Source organism: Bombus affinis, chromosome 1, assembly GCF_024516045.1.
Source record: "Bombus affinis isolate iyBomAffi1 chromosome 1, iyBomAffi1.2, whole genome shotgun sequence".
In the NCBI taxonomy this organism is placed as follows: Eukaryota; Metazoa; Arthropoda; class Insecta; order Hymenoptera; family Apidae; genus Bombus; species Bombus affinis.
In genome coordinates this window covers 1,597,002-1,619,845 of record NC_066344.1, presented here as the reverse complement: position 1 = coordinate 1,619,845, position 22,844 = coordinate 1,597,002, and the positions used below count along the sequence as shown (strand labels likewise).

Here is a 22,844-nt window from a genome sequence, read left to right as displayed (position 1 = left end):
TACGGATTGTCACACATTTATGCACAATATGCATTTAAAGATTCATAGAACGCATACGGCATGCAAAAATATAGTACAAAATAACCAAAGCAGAATGCTCGTTATAATTATTACTTAGTAAACGAAGCAAATCTCTATCGGATTTCTATTTTCTTACCTGCGTTCAAATATGAAATTTGATAAAAAATTACAGTCTAATGATTATATATCGTATATCAGCTTAGAAACAATAGCGATGAGATTCATATTCATCGCCTATAGTTTGCTTACGAGTTCGTGTCGTTAAATGCCATGCTTGCCACGTTACTTGAAGTTATCGCGGATTCATTTACGCATTGACGCCAAGTTTGAAGCCTGTGCATGGCTACGTGATTACTCTTCTGCAATTACCACGTTTAATCCGGTTATACCGTTATTTAGCCAGCCATTCCTGTTATTACACGTAAAATACAAGGATGAACGGATTATCGAGCGAACCCGTGTGTAGCTATGCAGCACGGATAATCAAATAAAACGACGGCTAATCGGACAATCGAAGATAACGGGCGATACCTATCCAACGACGCAGACATTGCTACTATTAATATCTGGATATTCGAGCAGGTCTGTTATCAGCAGCCGAATAACGCTTTCTGATCACTGGCCTGACTGATCGTTTCCGTTTGAAACGATTTGAAATTGTTCGTTGGCCGGTCATCTATATTCGTTTGCTCTGTTCCTCAATGGAATTATTCTGTTATACAGTTAGCTTGTCTATTTGGATTTGTAAAATAATGTTGCAAATTGGAAATGGAACGGAAATTTCTCTATTTGCAAATGAAAAAGATTGATCACTATCGCACGTGATGTAGTATGGTTTTGCGAGGTACTAAAATGTTCGGGTGTTTGTTCTGTGTGTCTCTAACTCTAAGTGTCACTGTGTGGATTTTCGTCTCGTTCTTCTAGCGAGTGATGTATCTTTTCGATGTATCACTTTTAAAGTCTTTTTGTATTAACAATGCTTTCATACGTCGAAAGATATTTTAAAAGTAACGATGTGAGAATCGTTATTTAAAAGCCAAATATATTTTGTGCTGCATCTTATTCTTCCTGTTCTTGGTGCTCGCATCGACGTATTTTATCGGATATAAAAGAGAAAAAGAAGTTTTCGTATAGAAGGAAAATATTATCTAAACTATCTTATCCTTTAATCGTCTGCAACGAATTCTACGTATACAAATTTCTCATATTCGATCATCAGCCGTCGCTAAAAATTCCAAAATGAAAGATCTGGAATCTCCCCCTTTCGGTTAGCGCGGAATTTCGGCGACGCTTCGCAAGAAGGAAGCGAGGTCATCGCCGTCCACCGTCTCGAAATTACTCACCTGCCGTGTGTAATGCGATGACAAGGGTGTAGAGGAGCGTGCATTGACGTCACAATGCCACATGCCTCTGTTCGGAACCGTTCCGATCGTGTCGAATCGTTCGACAGTAGAACACGTCTGCCTTGCTGGCTGCACGCTTCAGATCTCTCGCATCTCTCAATCCGGCGCGAGAATGCTTTCGTCCATCGCAAATACCGCCTGTTCTTCGCGCCGTAACGTGTATTCCTTGAGTAGTTTGGATTTTCTAACACACCTCGCGTCGACCTGCATTGAGATTGAAATTCTACTTCAAGAATTTCTCGAATTTCTCGAGATATATAGGAAATCGAAGAACATGGTCCAAAATTCACGAAAACGAGGAATGTAGGAACGTAACCGCTTCTTTCTTGATTTTTATTATCAACAAAATTGTAGTGAATAATAAATCTCTTCATTTTTGTCATTCTTATCGTATATTTTTTAATAAATTTATTTCGTCCACAGACGACGATGCTAAGAAGATTGTACTGTTGTATTTTTATTATTAAACTCTTTTCTTTCGTTCTATCAATTTTGAGTGGTAGGTATATTTTCAACAATGCATCTGCCGTATTTTTTAGTACTAATTTTGTACTGTTGTATTATAAATTAATTGCGATAGCGGAATCGTAATAATAATAATAATAATAATAATAATAAAGTGTATATTGTACACGACTACGTACAGTACCAGAGTAAACAGTAATAACAATAATAATAGTAATAATAGAACACGTACAGTTCATGTTTATATGTAATACTATAATGTGACACACCGTGAAGTTAATCGACTGACCCCTTAATTTGCATTCCATTTCCAAGTGGTAAATTGTAATTTGCAGAAACGTTTAAAATGCCATTTCACACTTTACGTTGGTTAGTGGCAAAATTGTATAATTTCAAACGCGGCTCTATCGTCGTTTATAAACTGAATTAACAAATTTTACAGAGTTTTAATTACGTGTTCTAACGAACCGACACTATTTACCGTATCCTTCAATTCTACACGTTTAGTTTATTTTCCATTTTCATCAAAGTAGTTGTACGGAATTTCGTGCAACTAATTCCGGCAGCATTTCGTAGTCGCTGGTTGCCACAATTCGCATTCAATTTTCATAAAGTTCCTTTGTAGTTGCTGACGAGACAAGCGGTGCACTTCATCATGGAAAAATGAGAATTGAAACTTTCTCTTTGTCTTTCAAATTTCAGACTCTCGAGAAAGTTTGCGACATCGTGCTGAGTCTTACGTCGAAATTCGCGTCGCGCCTTGAATCTCGCGGAACTTGAAATTTTACTCCCTCCGTTCCTGCGTATAATAATTCTTACATCGAATAATATAACATTTTATAAATATTAGAAAAATTCCTCTTCGAAGTTAATAACAAAACGTAATTTGTGATGTCATTTCATCAAATTTTTTCTCCCTTTAAATACCACCTTCGACACATATGCTCATGCGTATAGCAATTAATTTACTAGGCATTATCACTAGGAAAAATATCTCGATTTTATATTCGGACGATTGGTTCGATTTCAATGTTATTGAAAATACATGGAGTTTGTTAAAATGGCGTGTTTCCTCATGTCTAATCGTAGGTTCTTTGCGTTTTTATTTTGAAGACAAAAATTCCAGACGTGTTTGCCAAATTGATAAGGAGAATGTCAGAGTTGGAACGATTTAAAATCAAGACAAAAAGAGGAAATATAAATTATTAATACACTGCGAATTTTTATGCATTTACAAAAATGTGCGATACATTGATATTATAAAATTGCAGAAATGCGCAAAATTTACATAATATGTAAAAAATATCCAAAATATCCTGCTTTCTATAATGCTCGCTAAATAAAACAATGTTTTACCAGGACCTACTTTTTAAATTATATTCTCGAAAATACGAATTTGCCTAAAAATTCGCGGTCTAATTATCAACGTGTGTACGATTACGGTTACAGTCTAATTACATATGTATTAAGTTACATGTTAATAACATATTAGAAGTTTCTAAATTTTGCTTTTAAAATTTTCTCGCGTCTCTGATTTTCGCTAAAATAGCGAGAACTGTCGAAAATTTTTAACGAGCCAAATTCGCTAGATCGGGACTGTGGAACTTTCGAAAGCAAAATTTTCAACAAAATCTGCTTTCCTTCGTGTACCGAAAAGCCGAAGCTCGATCGAATGACCGGTGTACAGAAACAGAACGGAAACATGAATTCTACGACAGATTGACACGTATGCAAACGTGACATATTGGACCTTTTCTCTATTTTTCCTCGTTTTATTTTTCTATTAACGAAAACGTTTCTCTACGGCCACCCCTCACCCTCGACTCCTGCCGAACGATTTAAAGTTCGTGTGTTCGATATTTCAGCCGAGAACCTTGTCGTGCTTTTAATTGAGCGCAAGGGATTTCGATATTCGTGCGATGCAATATGCAATCGAGTGAGCCATCCAATCGAATGGTCACGGGTCGTCGATTGCATCGACGATGCAACGACAGCCTGGACCGACTTGTTGATAAGTTTTATTTGTTGCTCGTCAACCGGTCCACGCTTCCCCTTTCCTTTGTCCCCTGTCTTCCAATCGGGCTAGATTCGACGTTCATCCAATTAAATGTTCGCGGCCTGTTTCCCACCCGTAAACCATCGTGCAGCGATTTCTCTTTCCAGCTTAACGTGCCCGTTCCATGGCAAATCGTTTAATTACACCGGTGTTTGTTAATGTCCAGTAACACGCGAATTCGTCGATCGGACATAAGATTACGTCGCGCTAGGTTCGTGCACAATGCAACCCAATTTATAGAGTTTAGCAGGACTATGGCTTGTATAATATTAAAACTGTTGAATTCTTTTATATAAAAGTGAAGCAACCAAAGGTAAATCAGCAATACCTTTATGTGCGCGATGAAAGAAATGTTGTTAGTTTGGTTTCTTGTACGTGTAAATATATAGATTGTATAATATAATGTAATTATATAAATTATATTATTGTATATTTTATTTAGTTTTACATAGTCTTCCTCTTTCGTGTTTGCACCAACTTGAGCACTTTTGCATTAAGAATTTTAAACAACGATGTACTTACATATCGATTTTAATCTAAAATTTAAATAAACGTATCTTTTAATTTCCTTACGTTAATTCAGACATCAGATAATTATCTTTCTTAGATAATATAACATTTTCTTCATTTAGAGACCAAATAGAATATATCGATCACCTTTCCTTTTTTATATTACTGTTTGTGAATTGTCAAAAAAAAAAAAAGAAGCATCGTGTATCAAATAACCCAACAAAACTTTTCCTGATCTTTTTAAACTTCGTTCTGTGTAATTATTAAATTAGAATTTCGTGGTATATCGAATAAATTTTATCTTCCTTCCGATCCCATTACTACGTCAAATTTGATTTCATCGTTGGAAGTCGCGGAAATATAATTTTAACCAGACGAAGGCAATAGTATTGTGCGCAAAGAATAAGAGAACGGTAGAAATTCATGGCGGATTGCAAATTCGTTTCTCGGGACCGTGCAAAGGAACTGTGTCAAAAGTGTTTGCAGTATTTCGTTCTCCATCGCTTGAAAGTTTCCTTTGGCCCGCGGCGGCTTGGAAATTAACAGATATGTAGGCGTGTTTGCGGAGCGGGTAAAAGTCGCGATGAAACACGCGGAAGAAGCACGAACTTTCAAAGACCGTTTCTCTTCTACTTTTGGGAATTATTGGAAGGATCCTACGCTTTCAACTCGGCTGATATAAATTCAATTTATATCTTCCAGTTTCGAGTAAAGGCACGCTGTATTTCAAATTTATCAAATTCTTTTCATAATATCGAAGGATGAAATTGAAACAAAAAAATTCTTATCCTTCGCAAGAGAATGATTAGACGAAAGATTTACCGCTCGTGGATGGAACAATTTACAATCGAATAAATTTGATAAAATACCTTTACGAATTAATAGTAGTTGAATTTCGCGTTCGTCGACTTTTAAAGCGAATGTACATGAATTTGTGCTTAGTAGTTTACATTTTTCCGATAAAGCTTGGCAAACTCCTCGGTAAACTTTCGTAATCGATGTTACCGATCGTATTATGCGTGTACGGTTCTCGTATATCGCATCGAAGTTTCGCATCGACAACTTGATACTTTAACTACGTTCTACTTAAAGTTGGCATTGTTAGATTTCTAATTTAACGCTACTAATATCCTGTCGGATAGCTAGTAACGTGATTGTAAATTCAGGCACTCGTCTAACGATGAAATCAGCGTACGAATTAATTAAAACTCAATCGATGGCTTTATTTGAAGGAACACTTATCATTGAACGGACGCTTCGAAGTATCTCCGTACTGGAGTCGATTAGTCTTTAACAATGTACATAAGTACACGTAGGAGTGCACATAGTCCTCGGATAGTACCTATGGATTTCTGATCTTAATACGCTTGCCTACTAATCATTACTCATTACTGGTTCACTTCAAGGACAGTGAAAAAGCTACACAAGGAATTCTTCCTTCAGAAAATAAGATACAAGAAATACAGAAAATGATACGCACACAACGTCGTATTTATTAAAATTTTTAATCGCTCTTTTACGTGTACATATATTAATTTCGTAACAGTTGGAAACATACAGATTTTTTAAAATTGAGGCTTAACGTCACAGGCATTTTTCCGTATCAGAAAGAGTTTATTGCTTGTACAAGGCAATTAATTCATTTCCGAATTAATTTAAATGTCGCGTCGTAAAAATAACTTCATAGCGGAATTAATAATTCTACGATTCTTTATATTATGGGCAAACTTCGATATAAAAGAGATGATCGTTAATCAAACGCGTGTATTTCCTGTATTAACAAAAATATTCATGAATCGATCTCTTCTCTATTAAACCGGATTAAACAAAACGCCAATATTTTATTCAAACATTACATTTTGCTGTGTTTATTCGTGCATCGAGGAAATTTTCATCGATTCATCGATAAATTCGCGTTTAAGAACAAATTGTTGTATGTTAATATCTGGCGATTAATCTAACCGGTTGTCAGCATCTTTAGAATAGTTAACTTGATAAACACGTGGAAGATATTCGCTGTCATCTAACAGAACGCTGGTATTTATTGCGTTATCGTGTCACATTAATTACATATACGCCAGAGCATCGTGGAAATTGCATATTTATAAAATGACATTTCACTGTTTATTATATGTGAGACAATATGTTGCATAATGCAGCCTGAAATTAACATATCGAACATGTATTCTGCTCAAATAAATGCGAAACTAATTATCCGTTATCGCTACGAACCTTCATCTCGATCGACGCACGAACTAAATGCGTTTCCATTGTCCTATTTCGTTGACGCGTTCGATTGCATTCGTGTCGCGCGATTAGGAACGCAAGCTCGAAAGAAATATGATATTTCGTAAAGTTATAATTTACAGAATTTATGACATTCGAGTTTTTACGTGTCGTATACGATAGAATTAGTATGGTTTTAGAACATAGTTTGGAATAGAATCTGCAAACTACGTAATTTCAATCTCTGCTATAACGTGTTATTATTCTCATACCGTTTAATCTTCTTGTTTCATCTCATTATTTTTCGCCCCATTTTCTTCTCTTTTCAGATAATACATATCCATGAGAATATTTCTCCAAATATCTACCTCAACGTTTAATGAAACTTTATACGACATCAAAGAGTTATTTTTAATTTACATCTCTCACGATTATGAAAATTAATATCGTAAATTTCAAAGGCATTTTGTGTCCAACAAAATGAAATTTACGTTTATCAGAGAGTACGCGGGCAGAAAGAATACGACGCATATTTTCCCAAACAGTCCGATCGCGCTCGTTCCTTTCAAAACGTATAATATTCCGTTTCTGGTAATATTTCTTCGCTATTTTTATACTACATTACCGTTTCATATCCCTCTATTTATTTATCCCTGTGTAGAACGCGTTCCTCGAAATACACCAAGTAAATAATTTCATAGAAGATATATTCCCATAACTGTGGCGGTCATTTACGAAGCTACGGTGCAATATCGCGAGGTTGCTCGAATTACGTACAAGCGTGCACGCGTACGCACACGCCAGGGGCAGTCAGATCGCGCAAAATAGCGATGAAATTTCGAATAGAGCCGATATCTGTTCATCACCTGTCAGCTGTTAGACCTATCATATCGTTCCGTCGTTTCTTCGACATTTGGCAGGAATTAATAATTGTCCATCCACGCGCATAATGCGCTCCAACGCGCGTTCACCATTCCTATGTCCCAGATAATAGCTATTTTCTGTTATTCCAGTGTACCGTTCACCGTCTGCTTCAATTTATTTCGAAATATTCCGACGACAATGCCCTCTATCGTTTCGCTCCACGCTTATTTAATTATCGCTTCGAAGAAATTTATTTAGCCGAACAGCGTTATTTTGTTTGACATTTTGCGCGCGTGATGTTTCATTAGAATCTGTTTAACTCCTTTACAAACTCATACACTTTATACTAAACTGCTTTTCAAACTACTCATACGAATATCCTTTAATTTTCTCGTGCGTTTCACCGTAATTAAAAGAGAAATTATTTATTTTCTTTATCATATTGTACGCTAACGTTACGCCTACGATTATGCGTAGAAACACTTAACACTAATTTATTATTAATCCTGACGATACAAAGTGTACGTAGGAAGTATATTTGTATTTACAAGAAATGTGTTTTCAATATTGATCTTCTCAAGTAGCTTAAACTATTCTTTTATCAACTTCTATACCGCTCCTGTCTTATGTAATACCAAGTATATTACACAACACGTGTTAATATTTGTACTTTCGTGTCGATCATTCGACATTCAATATGCATTGCCATTAACGCAACTATTGCTTCCTGGTATTATACGTTTTAATCGTTCAATGTTTGTCATTCGATCGGAAGAACATAAAAAGATAATAAGCTTGCAACTAAATGTTGCAGGGAGATTATCCAAAGGAAAACATTTCTAACGAAACAAGATATGCAACCGTAAAGACGGAGTATCCTAATGCGTTAAGACATTCTTTGTTAATTTACGATGTTTAAAACCTACCTAATTGTAATATTAGGTTGTCCGAAATGTTTCTTTCGTTTTACAAGGAAATAATAGACGCGCGATGTTTTCTGTTTTATATTAATTTATTGAATTATGCACGAACATAATAATAGAAATAGAACGAAATGGATCATACCTAATACAATAAAATGATATAAAACAGAAATCGTCGTTCGTCTATTATCACCTTATGAAACGAAAGAAACTTATCGGACAACCTAACATTTACAACTGCATCATTGCTTATTCAATAAATTTGTGTAAACTTTAATTCGGCGAACGTTCGGTGCGCAACAGAAACTCAGCGCGTACATTTTCAATCGATTCATCTATGAGTTGGTCGACGGCACACCGTTTGCACTAAATAATTCGAACCGATGCCGCGATGTTTACAATCTCCCAGGGATTAGTCGGAGGAAATAGAAAGCCGATCGAACGAACGATCGGTATGCGGGTAAACGAATTTCATTGGGTCGTGTTTGGATAAATAATCGGCTGTCATGGATTTCGCGAGAGTCGATGTAATTCGATTGGAAATACATACATCTATGTGGCCGCGACACGACGCTTTCATCAGGAAGTTGGCGAATAAGAACGACAAACGCGAGATTTCTATCCCAATATCGCACGCAAAAGCGTGTAAACAGGCGGCCAACGGATTTCACTTCGCGTCTTTTCCTTTCTCTTTCTCCTCGTCCCTCTTTTTCCCTCCGTCTGAATCTCGAGCTCGGACCCTTTGTTCGTTTGCTCGAGCTCGGAGGAAACCTTTTTCAACTTCCAGATCCGTAGCAAGTATTTTGGAAACCTTTGCCGATCTTAGACTTCTCGCGAACCTCTCTGGAAAAACTTTTTACCTTCCGCTCGAAGCCCTGTTGACTTTTAGAAGCCATCCACCGGAAAATGTTCCTATGGCGCACTTTGTCGTGGACAAAATCACGTTCAACTCGGTTTTAAGAGACTCTTACGTCGAAAAGAAGATTACACTTTCCGAGGGCCAGAATTCTTCAGCTGAATCTCTTTCTCCGCGATTCCTCGAGACTAGCTCGTCCTCGCACCTTCATCTTTTAATTAAACACGCGACTTGTAATTCTTATAATAATTTCTGATTTTATCTGATTATATCCATAGTTTTATCATTTGTTCGCGTAACGTTATTTAGTGTAAGTCACGTGCCTCTACCTTCTAATTGTTTCATTACAAATCTATTATTCTGTTAAATAAAATAAAATTTACCGATACACTGTTCTAACATTTATGACCTGCAGTATATATTCGAAATTTGTCACGTTCTTCTCTACGCTATATGCTCAGTAAGCAACTTTTACAATTATTTATTTCGTGGTCTGAAACAAATAACGTTTGATACTTTTAGAATTTAAAGTTTTCCGACCTTCTAATCGCTTTCGAAAGTACAGAGCACGTATAACTCGTGAAACTTGAATCAGGCGCGCGGTTACAAAGCGGATAACGATTCGATTACTCATTGCCAGTCGACGAGCGTCCACCCATGAAGCAGGCGGTTCTTGAAATCCAGCTGAAGCTGTTTCGAACTTTTAATCAGTTTACATGATTTCGCGGGAATTGGAGTTTCCGTGGGCCGCTATAAACGCTAATTAAGCCGTTTCGCCGTCTAGGATGCATTGTGTTCTCGCGCGTGTGGCGCAGCCTTGTCGCTTTTCGCTGCAATCACGGGATTTAAACGCTGACGGTTTAATTAGGGTTACACAGTTTTGCCTGTCGAAATTAGCGCGGCTGACGTCGAAGGTACAAAGGCTCGCGGGACTAACGCGACCCGTCCAGGGCACCGTTATTAAAATTACGACACTTCGTATTAGCGACGACGTTGCGCTACAAAGTCGCTATTCTGGCAAAATGTATAGGGTGGTCCTCTTATCTCGGATTTCTTGATATCTTACAGTTGAAGAATCGAAGCAAACGAGGCTGTGAATGGTAAAACTAAAGTTTCGGATTGGGAACAACGTTTCGATTACCGAAATGTTATTTGTTGATAAAATATAACAAAATTTACTTATTACGCGTGCTATATTACCTTGTATAACTTCACTATGTTTTCATTTTAATAATTTAAAGATCATTTAACTAACAACAAGAGGCATTTTATATTTCAGAAAAGGGAGATTTATATTTTATATTTTAAAGAGATTATAAATACCATTTTCTTGATTACGTGGTTTCTTTAAAAAGGTTACAAGTACCATTTTTTTATTTAATGGAATAATTGATTTATCTACGCACATGTTCAAGGCTATGAGCAGCTGGCTAATTTAGAAAACTGAAGAACACGAAATGCTAAAAACTATATGAATTATTATAATATCCATATTTGTTGATATTGGCATTGATGTAAATAACCTTTTTAAAGAATACGATTTCCTTAAATGGCACTTACAGCCAGTTTTACTTCCACTCTTCAATTATATAATTATTTTCTTGGTTCGAAACAACGAACTCGATCGATGATTCACGATCTTTCCTTTCAACGGAATTTTTATGTTCTCCTTGTCCTTCACAGGTAAGTCCAATAAAATTAAAGTCAAAATATCTTTACGAGCTTTTTAAAAAAACCGTCAATGGCCTAGAAAATTGGAAAAAATTGACCCTTGGGAGGAAAAATCGTAAACCATGATATTCGTCGTTCTGAACCAACCAATTTTGTCCCAACATAACTTTTTGTATGGATGAAAATAACTAAGATATTAACCAATCTGAGATGAAAGAAACACCATGTATATCTACATATGCATACACAAGCTCTGGGAAAAGTTAGCTTTTTCAGACATCATTTTTGTAACTTTCTAGCTTTTTGAAAGTATCGAGGCTATCCCTTCTGGCTATCTTCCGCTTTATGTGGAGTTCTGTTGGGCTCGTTACAAAAGATTTGAACTTTTTTAATTTATCTCTGGAGTTCGTTTTAATTAAATGATCTTCTGCTAGTGCATACTTTAATATCTTTAGCTTTATATTCCGTTTATACTTCTTCCAATTATGCAATATGTATACATTATTCGGTGCTGGTAATGAATATTGAAAACTGAAGTAGTTTGCATTTTTATGTTTCGAAGAAAATGAAATAAATCTTATCGGATTAATACGTATTCTCAAGCTTGCAAAGTACCATAATTTCAGTGTTTCATATTCGTACAATATATTCGTTCTAACCACACTTTAACTCATAGTAGAAGTAGAATCTGAAAGTTTTAGTCAGACTAACATTACACGTTACACATTTTGCTTGATTAATAGTATAATTCTCACGACTATTTAAACAATCTTCTATTATCTTAAACGTAGAAATTAGTTTTAACGATCTTCTGATAATTCTAACGAGCAAATATTTCCAAAGGCCAATTAAATTAGTCTAAAACTTAGTCTTAAACAAACCAAATTTACACGGGTCATCGCCGATTCGGAGTACAGATTTACCAAACGATCTGCGAACGATCTATCAAATTCACAGCTCCGTCGCTCCTTTAAGAAACTGAAGAGCTATTTCGCCAAACAAAAGATCTCATTGAAGGTAACGAACAGTCAGAAGAGCACGAAATATAATCGAGCGTCCCGTTGAAACGACAAGAATCGCATCCTCGTTTCGTCCAGAGGTTCGATGTTTCTCTATCGGCGATTGTAGTTGCGGGTTGCGATTTATAGCCACTGGTATTTACGTTTCGCAGTTAACTCCGGTTTTACGAGCGGCAGACGGCAAAACGAAGAACACGAGAGCCAGATCCGTTCTTAATTACGCTTTTTGTTCGTGCATCTATGCAGGAGGAAGCATAATTCGACTGTTTGCAGTCTTCGTCGAAGGCGTCGTGGCAAAGACGTCGAGCTCTCTGCGTTTCGCTGTGATAATTCATGCTAAAACACATCGGTGCACGATGTTGCGCAGTGATTTCTACTGGTTGCATTAGCACTCACTCCCCGGGATAAGTGTACTTAATGTTTGCCGCGTTTCTATCTCGATTGGCTGCACCACCTTTGCTCGAATAATTAACGAAAGTGTTACGTATAGTCGCAGTTTGATTAGAAAACGTTGAAGCGATATAATTTCATCTCTTTTCTAACTTTTGTCTCTTAAAAGTAAGATACTTTAATTATGAAAAATATTAGAGGAAGAATTATTAAGCGGAATATTAAACGATTTATGAATAATTTGAGAAGAACGTGGGAGACAGTCGAGCCGTTTACAACTAGAGAAACATTGATCAATTCCGTAAATTGGGTAATAGAAAAAGGCAACGACGTTGCAAATATTATGTTTTAGAATTTACCTCGGAATTTATTACTATTTATTCCATTTCTTCTGATAATCAAATTTATAAAAATAAGAACAATTTTTCTTCTTTTCTTGAGCAGCTGAATCTAAATATACGTGATCTCAATGCATAATGAATTCGAGGAACGGTTTAATTACAAGTGCCAAATGTAAAACAGGTATAAGATTGGCGTGCCACTTTAATTCTAATCCAATTCCTTTCAAAATTCCAGATACGATATCCAAGCGTGATTATATACAATTTTCATTGTCACTGGAAAAATTCACGATACCGAGTAAAGCAACAATCGTTACGAACTTTTTATTTCCTTCAAGGTTCTCCATTTTTGCCTCTCCGCAGAGTTCGCCGAATAAAAACTTTGGCTAACAGCAGAGATTAAATTTAAAGAAATTTTCGATTACTTTCCTTCAAACTTCTTTATCTCGCCTTACTAAACGCTGCTCCGATGATTATGCGAAGTTTCGTCAGCTCGAACAGCAAACTTTCGTGATATGGAGATAAAATAGCGTAGAATTTTCGGTATACGCTCCATTTTACGATATAAAAGTGCGGTAACCGAGAGGCAAACGAAATATTTTCTATAAATCTGTTTGTTGAAACGTATTAAAGTCGTTCTTTCTTTCGCCAAGATTCGTACTTTTCCGATTTCGTTTGGCTGTTTATTCGTGTAAAGACATTGCGATATTTCCATAGCTCGGAAAGTTTTTCGCGTACCTTCGTGGCCCAGCTACTTCCGCCTTTTCTCCCGGTTGAAGTGTAACCAAACTATGGAAATTTTGTTACGCAACGTGCCTTGAGTTTGTTTAGGGTAACACGGCATCCCCCGGTTGTCTCTTCTTCTTTTTCCTGAATACATTTCAACTTCTACCATTTTGACGTCGGTCGTCCAGGGACCATTTGGCTACCATTTTGACTGACTATTCTGAATGATATCAAATGATATCATCCTGTATCCTTCGTTATTGATATTTTTCTTCTAAAAATTTTTTATTTTATTTATGCGTCAAAAACGTTCGCAGAAATAGCACTCATCTTATTTACTTAATTTCTATTCACAGTGTTAGTTATCGCTAGTACGGTAATCTTAAGAAAACCATTTTGATCAAACTTTTTTTTACTCAACTTTATATACTTCTTTAACTCTACGTCCATTCTTCTTTGTTTTACACTTTTTACTATTCGGTAATTTAAATTTTTCTTGTACAAATGAATTTGGCATTTTTGTGAAATTTTAATTCGTTCCTTTCAACTCTTTCCTACAGTCTGTGTAAATATTAATTCTAAAGGATTATTGCTTCAGTAATCCAGTTATTTCATGATTTATTATCTTTCTTACGGTGTTGTAATATTCAACAAATTTATTCAGTTTTAACGATCAAACAATAATTCCCATCGGTAATGCTTTATCAGCCTTTCAGATTTACGAATATTAGAGCCAATAATGTGTCGCAATTAATTTAAACAAATCGAAGACTGAAATCGATCGAGCCAGTAAATAACGCCGAACTGCCTAATCACGCGTTTAAATTTACAATCCTCGCTATTTGCTTTCGTAGCTACGCCTCTCTGCAAGTGAAATCAGCGTCGCTAAAAAAAACAACGTCCAAGCTCGAGTTGATCGCTGAAAAATCGCAAAAAGCGTTCGCTTTCACCAATGCTGACTGAAACCTGCCACGTTCAACGTTTGTCCAGCTGTTCCCCGTGAAAAAGCCAACGAAAACCAACTGACACGCTTAAAAAAATGTTACCTTCGTTCGCGAAGAAAAGCAAACACGTAACCCAGCCTCCAAGTAGAATAAGACTGTTCGGATCAGCCTCGCAACTCGCAAACTTTACAGCACGACAGTGCTTGCTATTCTCGAGGATTCTTTCCTTTTCATTTTGTCATGTCATTTTGCATACTTAATTGACGTTTAAATGCTTAGAATATTTAACCCATTTTCTACTACTAAAATATGTCGGCCACATGTTTCTCATCAGAAGAAACTTTACTGTAAATATCTACTAATAAACTTAATATAGACGAACTATTGCTTTGTTTAATTATTGTTGAGAATTGTGGATCCTTATTACCGAAATAAAAGTAACGGGACACTAAGGTTACACTTAGAATTCATATTAAAATTGTTTTAGATTTATTTTATAAAGGATTTCCAGGATCCTCGTCGATATACATTTGCACGCGTCTCTGCACTTTCTGTGCCTCACCATCTTCCATACCACACTGCCAACGGAACAGTTACATTCGCCTGTGTTTCCACACATTCCACACATTCATATTCACATACGTGTGTCACTACTACGCGGCCAATCTAGTCTGATACACAAAATTCTACATATCTCAATAATTATATAACGAATTCTATCAATAGGCAGAAATGTAGTAGGCGCGTTAACAGCATCATTTATCGTCAGATAATTGCAACACCAAGAGCATGTGCTAATCTTATGACATTTTTTTCGTCATCCTTGACCCAATCTCAATCTTCTAACATTAAGAAATATTTGAAGGCAAAATATAATAAAATTAAAGAGCTCTTTTGGTACATAAGCGTAGACAGAGGATTGTTGTTTGAACTGTTCCGTTATTCGAAAAATATTTATATAACAACGTGTCTAAGTACAATAGGAAAAATATTTCAGTGATTTTTTTACACATCTTAAAATACAAATTCGTTGAATGCAACCCAGGTAAATATCGGACACGCGCGATTGCAAATTACAACGTTGAACTTTCTTTACACCGTGGGATTACATCATTGCCAGTAGACATCGTTAATATATTTGCGTTGCAAATAATTATTTTTCAAACAATTGTCTGCACAAACATCGTGGATGTCAATAGAGGCTCCGTTGGCTATTTGTTCGCGCGAGAACAGCCAACATCTCCGTTAGGCACGAGCTATTACACGGTTTTCGAGGAAAGCCGACGCTCTTAGAAGGCCTCGAAGGTTATGAGTATCTGCGCGACGTTGATAAGCAGCTGCAGAGAGAACGAGGCATTATTGCGTTATCGTTTCCAAGTCCGCAAGCCTGGATCGAGCCTCCTCGAGGTGGCTTTCTCGCGTGCAAGTCACCGTTCAAGGAAGGGTCGGTATTATGCTTGGAACAGAGCTTCGAGTCTACTTCGTTGTCTCGAATTCTGCCCCTTAATTAAACGTTCGTTGTGTTTGAGGCTCGTCGAGAAACTTTCTTCCAGGGGGTCGAAGTGGAAATGAAGCTTTGGGGAATGAGCGAAATTTTAGTAGATAAAAATGCGAATGTACTTGCGAAACTTTGATAAATCCCAGAGAGATTTTGCACGTTGATTTGATTAAAGAGGATTCTACCATCGTTCCAGAGATTCTATTAATTTTTACGAATCGCGGAGTCGAACAATTAAAAATAGAACGATTGAGACTATAGCTTCGAAGAAGAATTTGACATCATTTCGGGGATTCTAATAATCTGCACGAATTGCGATTTTGAGGAACCAGAAATAGAAAGATCAAAACTCTAGGTTAGGAGGGTAACAAGAGCCAAAAGTACGGAAGAAGAATTTTAAATAATTTCGATGGAAATAGTCCAAAAATATAGAAAAATCGAAGTAACACTGACGGATGATAGTCGAGTCGAAATGAAAAGATCGTAAATTCTTGGTCAATTTAGCAGAGTTGATTCGATGAAGGAAAATCCGAGGGTGACTCGAAGGTTTTTGTGAATCCAAGTAATTGGTGATTTCGAGGATTTAAAAGTAGAGAAATTTAAATTCCAGCTTTGGAGCAGACCTAAGAAATTAAAAATACCAAGATTATAGAATTTCCAATAATATCGATGGAGATGGTTTAAGAATATAAAGAATCGAAGATGATAAACGACTTAAAATACAAAGACTGTGACACCTCGTTAAATGTTGCAAAGATGGTTCGTTGTTGTATTGGAAGTGTACCGCGTTTTAACAAATTTTTACTGTAGGAGCAGATGGAAGTCAAAGCTACAAACATGGGTTGAAATCTTCGTATAAATCGAATTTAATGCATCGAAAATTATATGTAGTAGAATGTCGGAGTTATCTGTAGCAAGAATTGTTCAAGTTGCAAAGTTCGAGATAGATTTTGCCCTGTCGGAAGAAGTCGGTAGAAAATGTCTTCGCTACCACAACAGTACTTTCTCGTTATACTTCCAAATTTCCATAGACTGCCTTCCACGCGTTCTTTCACGGTTCCTCTTCCATTTTTATCGACATACGTTTTTTACAATCTTACGCTCTCGTCGAACTCTGTCGAAATCTCTCAAGAATCACCTTTCTAAGAATCTAAATTGCCATTGACCTAATTCAAAGGCTCAACCGTCTAATCCACTTATTGAAACTTTCTTCAACGGTTAAATAACATTTGAAATCATCAACTATTTATTACACCATTTAACGCCATAGGCTACATAATTACAACAAAAATTTTATTATGTTCGTGTGTGTATGTGTGTTAATACAGAACGATTCAATTACGTAATACGGAACTTGCAGATTTCTATCATATTCTCTACGCTCGATAGATATTAAGAGACTAGTTTCAAGTATTAACGTGTCTACTGACAAAAACAATTTTTATTAGAAAATTTGTAACGTTACGTGCGGCTGTAAAAATGTAAATTTAATAAAACGTTAAAAAGCAGATACACGGAGTGGATACGTATCTTGAGAAACGCACTAGAAATCGATACGACGAAATCGAATTATTACGACAGTAAAAAGTTTGCCAATACCAATGGCAGTTTCGCGTTCTTTAATTAATTATGCTCGGCTTAATTGGCGCCGGGTCGAGATCCCCGAGTAACGAGCTGCTGAAAATCCTGCTGGTCTTTTCAGTCGCCATTGAAATTTTCAATCGATCGTGAAAGCGTTATAAGTCGCAACAAACATTTACGTAAGACGACAAGCTTCGCTGAAACTAAATGGTTACGGGTCCGCAGTATGTACACGCGTTCGATCGAGAGAAATGTATGGCCAAGCGTATCCAGTTGGCTCTGCCAAGGCCGGTCCTCTTTGGAGAAAGTAAGTAACTTCGTGACTATTACTGTGTTCGATAGTTGGAAGACCATGCTATTCACGCGATATCACTCTTCCGTTAACTTCCGTTAAATTTCGTTAAATACCGTGTAAATACCGATAAATTCTCAAAGCTTTTACTCTTCATTTTATGATTGATTTTCCAATTGAGAATGAAGAATCTATTTGATGGAATAGATTTGGCTATGGTTTTGTTTATTGTCAGCATGGTGATTTTGGTATATGTGTATATATGTATATGAGAATTTATAACGACAAGCACGTGCATTGATCAGACACGATTTCATGTAACGAATGATATAATTAGACATAATGTCGTTCTTAGAATTTGTTATACTTAAGTAATATTTATTAACAATTAGAGTAAATTCTAGGTTTGTTTATGACGATTATTTACACTTTGGAACGAATTAAATGTTCAACTCCTCGTAATTGGAAATTTTTATTTGGTGAACGTTATGCTTTAGAAAGTTCAAAGATTGACCTTAATCTTTTTGAAAATTCAATAGCCGAAATTCGCTTTATAGAATTATGAACACCCGTGCAACGATCTTTTCATATGTAGCAAAGCTATTTCAAGGTAAACGTTCACGTACGTGTAATTGCCAATTTCATTCACAAGCTTACGTTTCGAAAGAACCGCATTTCAAAAGCAAACCATTCGCAAAAAAATGAAAGCAAACTGTTACTCTGGCGTCTACAGTGCAATAGTATAATTAACCATAAACAAGGTTTTGCAAGCAGCGACAGTGACATTGACATTTTACGATGTTATTCTTTTACTTCGCTGATTTTTATCAAGTAAATACTACCAATAAATATCTTGTAATTTCTATACACATTTTTAGATCTATTTCAACGTTTACAAATATAATCACGATAGTCGTGTCTCGTTACGACGTTAGTGAAATTTCAAAATATTTTATGCAATATATACGTAAAAAGTTTCTAAGAATACTTTCGCGAACCAAGCAGACGTAGAAGACTTTTCAATTGACGGAAGATATAATATATCATTAGTCTGTAAGGCGCAATTAACATTTGAAAACAGTAGCCAGGTTACCATCTATCGACATCTGTCTTTGAGGTGAAAATGAAAAGGACATCTAAGATCGACTTAAATGACGTTTCCAGATTATTATCAAAGATCGCGTCTTTTACGTTACCAAAGATCGTGAAACTCTTGATACGAATCGGTTAATTAACTGTCGATAGCCGATCGTCGTTGCGAAATTTGATCGACGATAACAAGAAGCGAGGCACGGTTCATTAATGGATCGATTATTAAATTGAATATCGATATTTTCGCTTCCGGGTACATGGCATCCGTGACACGGGACGTCAATAATTTTAATTAGGAATCGATTGACCCTAATTTTCGGAAAGGACAGAGGAGACCAGCACTCTGTGTCGATAAACGTTCTAAGAGAAGTAAGGTCGATAGGCATTTTGTCTTATATAATTTCCTTAACGTAATTTCATATTTCATAGATACGACATAGCAGAGAAATATATTTTACATGGAAAAATTCTTAGAAATTATACGTACGTCAATTATGTATAGAACATGCAAAGTTTCCCCAACTAAAAGAAATCAGAGTCACCAATATTTGATATATAACAACTACTTCAATATCAATTGGATTAAAATTAACTGAAACAAATATCGTGATAATATTTAATAAACATCAACATGTTTTCATTCAAAAAGCGTTTCGATAGACATGAACGCGTTTTCGAAAGCATTCGATTAACATCAGTATGTTAATAAACATCGATACGTTTATTGAATGCTTTCCAACGAAAGCTACGTATCGCGTGGAAGAATTATTAAAAATTATATAACGTTAGATACGAACGGAGTATTTAAAATTCTGCGAATTAAAAGAAATTAGAATCTCGCCTTCTTTTCAATTGCGTAAGTCTCATGAATCGCAAAGAAATTAGGAAAAAGGACTATTACGAATGTTACAAGTTGCGTTTCAGTATCCCTAGCTTAATAAAAGATATCCGTAAATTTGCCGTGAAGATACTTATTGTCTAGCTTCTAAATTCTTGCGTTTAAATATTACGCAATATCTCCTTTTTTATTGCACTACACCCATTCAGCTGTACGCGCACGTATAATAGTTCTTTAAACAAGTTTTTGCATAGAACAATGGGGCAGTGCTTGAGCCAGGTGAATTACGTTCTGTGTATTTTCATTTGTTTCGAGAAGCGGCCCGTTTGTCTTCGCCCGAAAGATCTAAGAGACGCTTGAATTTAACGAAGAAGCGCTAATTGTTAGAAATGATGTAAGCACTGTGTTGCGTTCAATTGCGGCTCGGTACATCACGGTCTTCGTAAATGCCCTACTTCTACCTTTTCACCCTCTGAACATCGTTAAAACGTTCAATTATTATTGTTACGAAACAACGAGTGGAAACAATAAATTAATCATCACGGTAATAACGATATATTTACCCGCTCAGAAACGAGAACTCAAGAACGCGGTCATCGTAAATTTCACGACATGATTTTGGTCGATATTTATGAATATTCTTGCGACTGTTTATTTGCTGTGTTGTGAAACTTTGTACGTAATACATTGTAAAATGAATCTTTCATTAAACCGAAAGTTTTAGCAACACTAATAGCACAGTTTCAAACAGAACGTAAACCCAGTAGAATTTCCTGTAGTTTCTAAAATCAACAGACGGACTATATCGATCAAACGTCCGTATATTTCGACTTTGAATTGCAAGTAAAAATGGAATAATTCAAAAAGATAAATTCAGATGTTGATATTATGAGATTAATATTTGTTTAGGTAATATTGATAAATGTAATAAAAATTCTCAAGAGAGGTATATATTCCATTATTTATCTTTCATTTAATAGATAGCGTATATAAAAATAATAATTGAGGATACGTGATTGATATGTATGTAAATAGCAAGCTAGCCACATTTATAATAAAAAGTAACATTTTATTTGCTCGATATAATTTTACATAGTAGAGAGTTAAACTAATAGCTTAAGTACATAACATCTGGTATTCGTATCTTGTACAGTACACAAAATATTATGCCCAAAGGGATGATCATGGCTAGTCATTTACGAAAAATAAAAAAAAGGTATTCAATACATAACTTGTTAACCCTTAATTAATATCTTCCACGATAAAAATGTGTTTAAGAAGAGCAATTTATAAAACTGATACCACGAAATCAGATGTTCCATACGTTACAACCTAAGAAGATGCTGTGACGAACGTTGAAACGTTATAAATATTCACGTACGAAATTCGTCCTTTTCGAACGTTTATCAAATCCTCCTACAATTATCAAACATGCGTGACAAATATTTTCGCAGCGTACTGTACGTCGAGGTGCAACGAAACAGTCGGTCTGGTTATCCAACCAGAGCCTCTCTCTTTCTCTGCGAAACCTTCTCCTCTCCATACTCGGTCCGTTGCACCACTCGTAAACCGAATGCTGCACAAGTTCGATACAGTTCGAGCCAGACACGATTTTGTCACACTTCAATTATTCCGCTCGATCCCGTTTTCAGAGCGGTTTCGAGCGAACAGCCGCCGTGTCACCAGAAAACTGGTCGGCCCTCGGACGACTTTCATTTCACATTTAAACGGCGAAACGATTGAAATTTCCACGGTGTCACTCGCCACGGCCGATCGGGTTAGACAACCTTGAATCGGTGAGCGCGGTACCATACACCGTTTCGACTGCTACGCTTCGTCCTTGTCAAGATCGCGCGCTCGTGATCCCGCGGATCCTCAGCCGGAGGATTTTCCGATCGAGTCGACGGAACGCGGAAAGCCAGTTTCCGCTCGATGGTAGAAAGATTTCAAACAGATCTTCCGGATACGCTGGATAAAACCATCCAAGAATTTCGACAGCTTCTCGAACGTAACCTGCGAAACGTATAGATCAGTCCAAGTGAAAATCGTGACAGAAATTTAGGTTTCCTGGAACGATTTTGTTGAAAGGAAGATTATTACAATTTTCGATCCTTCTTCTAACATTGAAAAATATTTTCTCACATAGTTCGAACAAGATATGAGAAATTCGTTATTTGTATGCATAATTTCTCGTTTCAATTTGACGTATGAAAGTATAAAGTAAATCGTGTACAGATATCTGATATCGTTTCTTCGTAAAGTATGACGACAGAGCATAATTTCTCAGCAACCTTCTTACAGGATTTGGTAAGACAGTAATTTCCAGCAAATTACCTGTTTCCTCTTGCAATGTAAAAGCTATTACATACAAGTTATGTCCTCCTTTAAAAAAAGGATCGCATTTGTCATTTTCAATTTCACCAAAATTCTGCAGACCTATCAGGTGTAATGAAAGATAGAGGAAAAGAGAGGGAAGATGAGTTTCCTCTGAGACCTACTAACGAACTCCTTAGAGAGGCTTTTTAGCAAACCCGTGTCTTACAATTAGACACGCAAACCAAGTCTCTGAGCGAAGACCAAGCCACGTCCTATGTAAAGTAACCAACTTGCGGAATAAATATTAAAAGTTTTTTGGTTTTCTCCAAAAATATGAACAAACCGGATGATCCAGAAAATATATGGTACATAGTTGTTAATAATTGCTATCTATAAATCATTTTATATTTGGTGAGGAGTGCCTGCGCAATAAAGTATTAAGATCTAGATGTACGTGTTTGAATATATTCCAAGAATGTCTGTATCGAGTAGAACAGGTAGAGAAAACAGAGGCACTATGTGCATATGCATGAATAAATGGTCAAGGAAAATGCATACGCGAGCAGTTGAAAGCGGGCAGGCGAGAGTGAGAGTTTTGAGAGAGAGTTTGATAAACATCTTAATCGGACACAGCACGAGATTCAACCAAATCATCATCGTCGGTTTATCGTTGCTATGATAATTATTATATTTGATATTTTACCTATCTAGTACATCAAACACATCGATAGCCATAAAATACAAAAAGTATTTAGAACGCACCATTCTTTCGTCGAATTTTACTTTTCCATAATATTCGATCTTCGTAATCG

General features: G+C 36.2%; 1 protein-coding gene across 6 annotated transcripts in view; it reads left to right on the top strand.

Annotated features, from left to right (window-relative positions):
- LOC126915950 (uncharacterized) overlaps positions 1-22,844 on the top strand; it is a 196,747-nt gene that overhangs the window by 126,836 nt on the left and 47,067 nt on the right. The gene's annotated exons all lie outside the window — the stretch shown is intronic.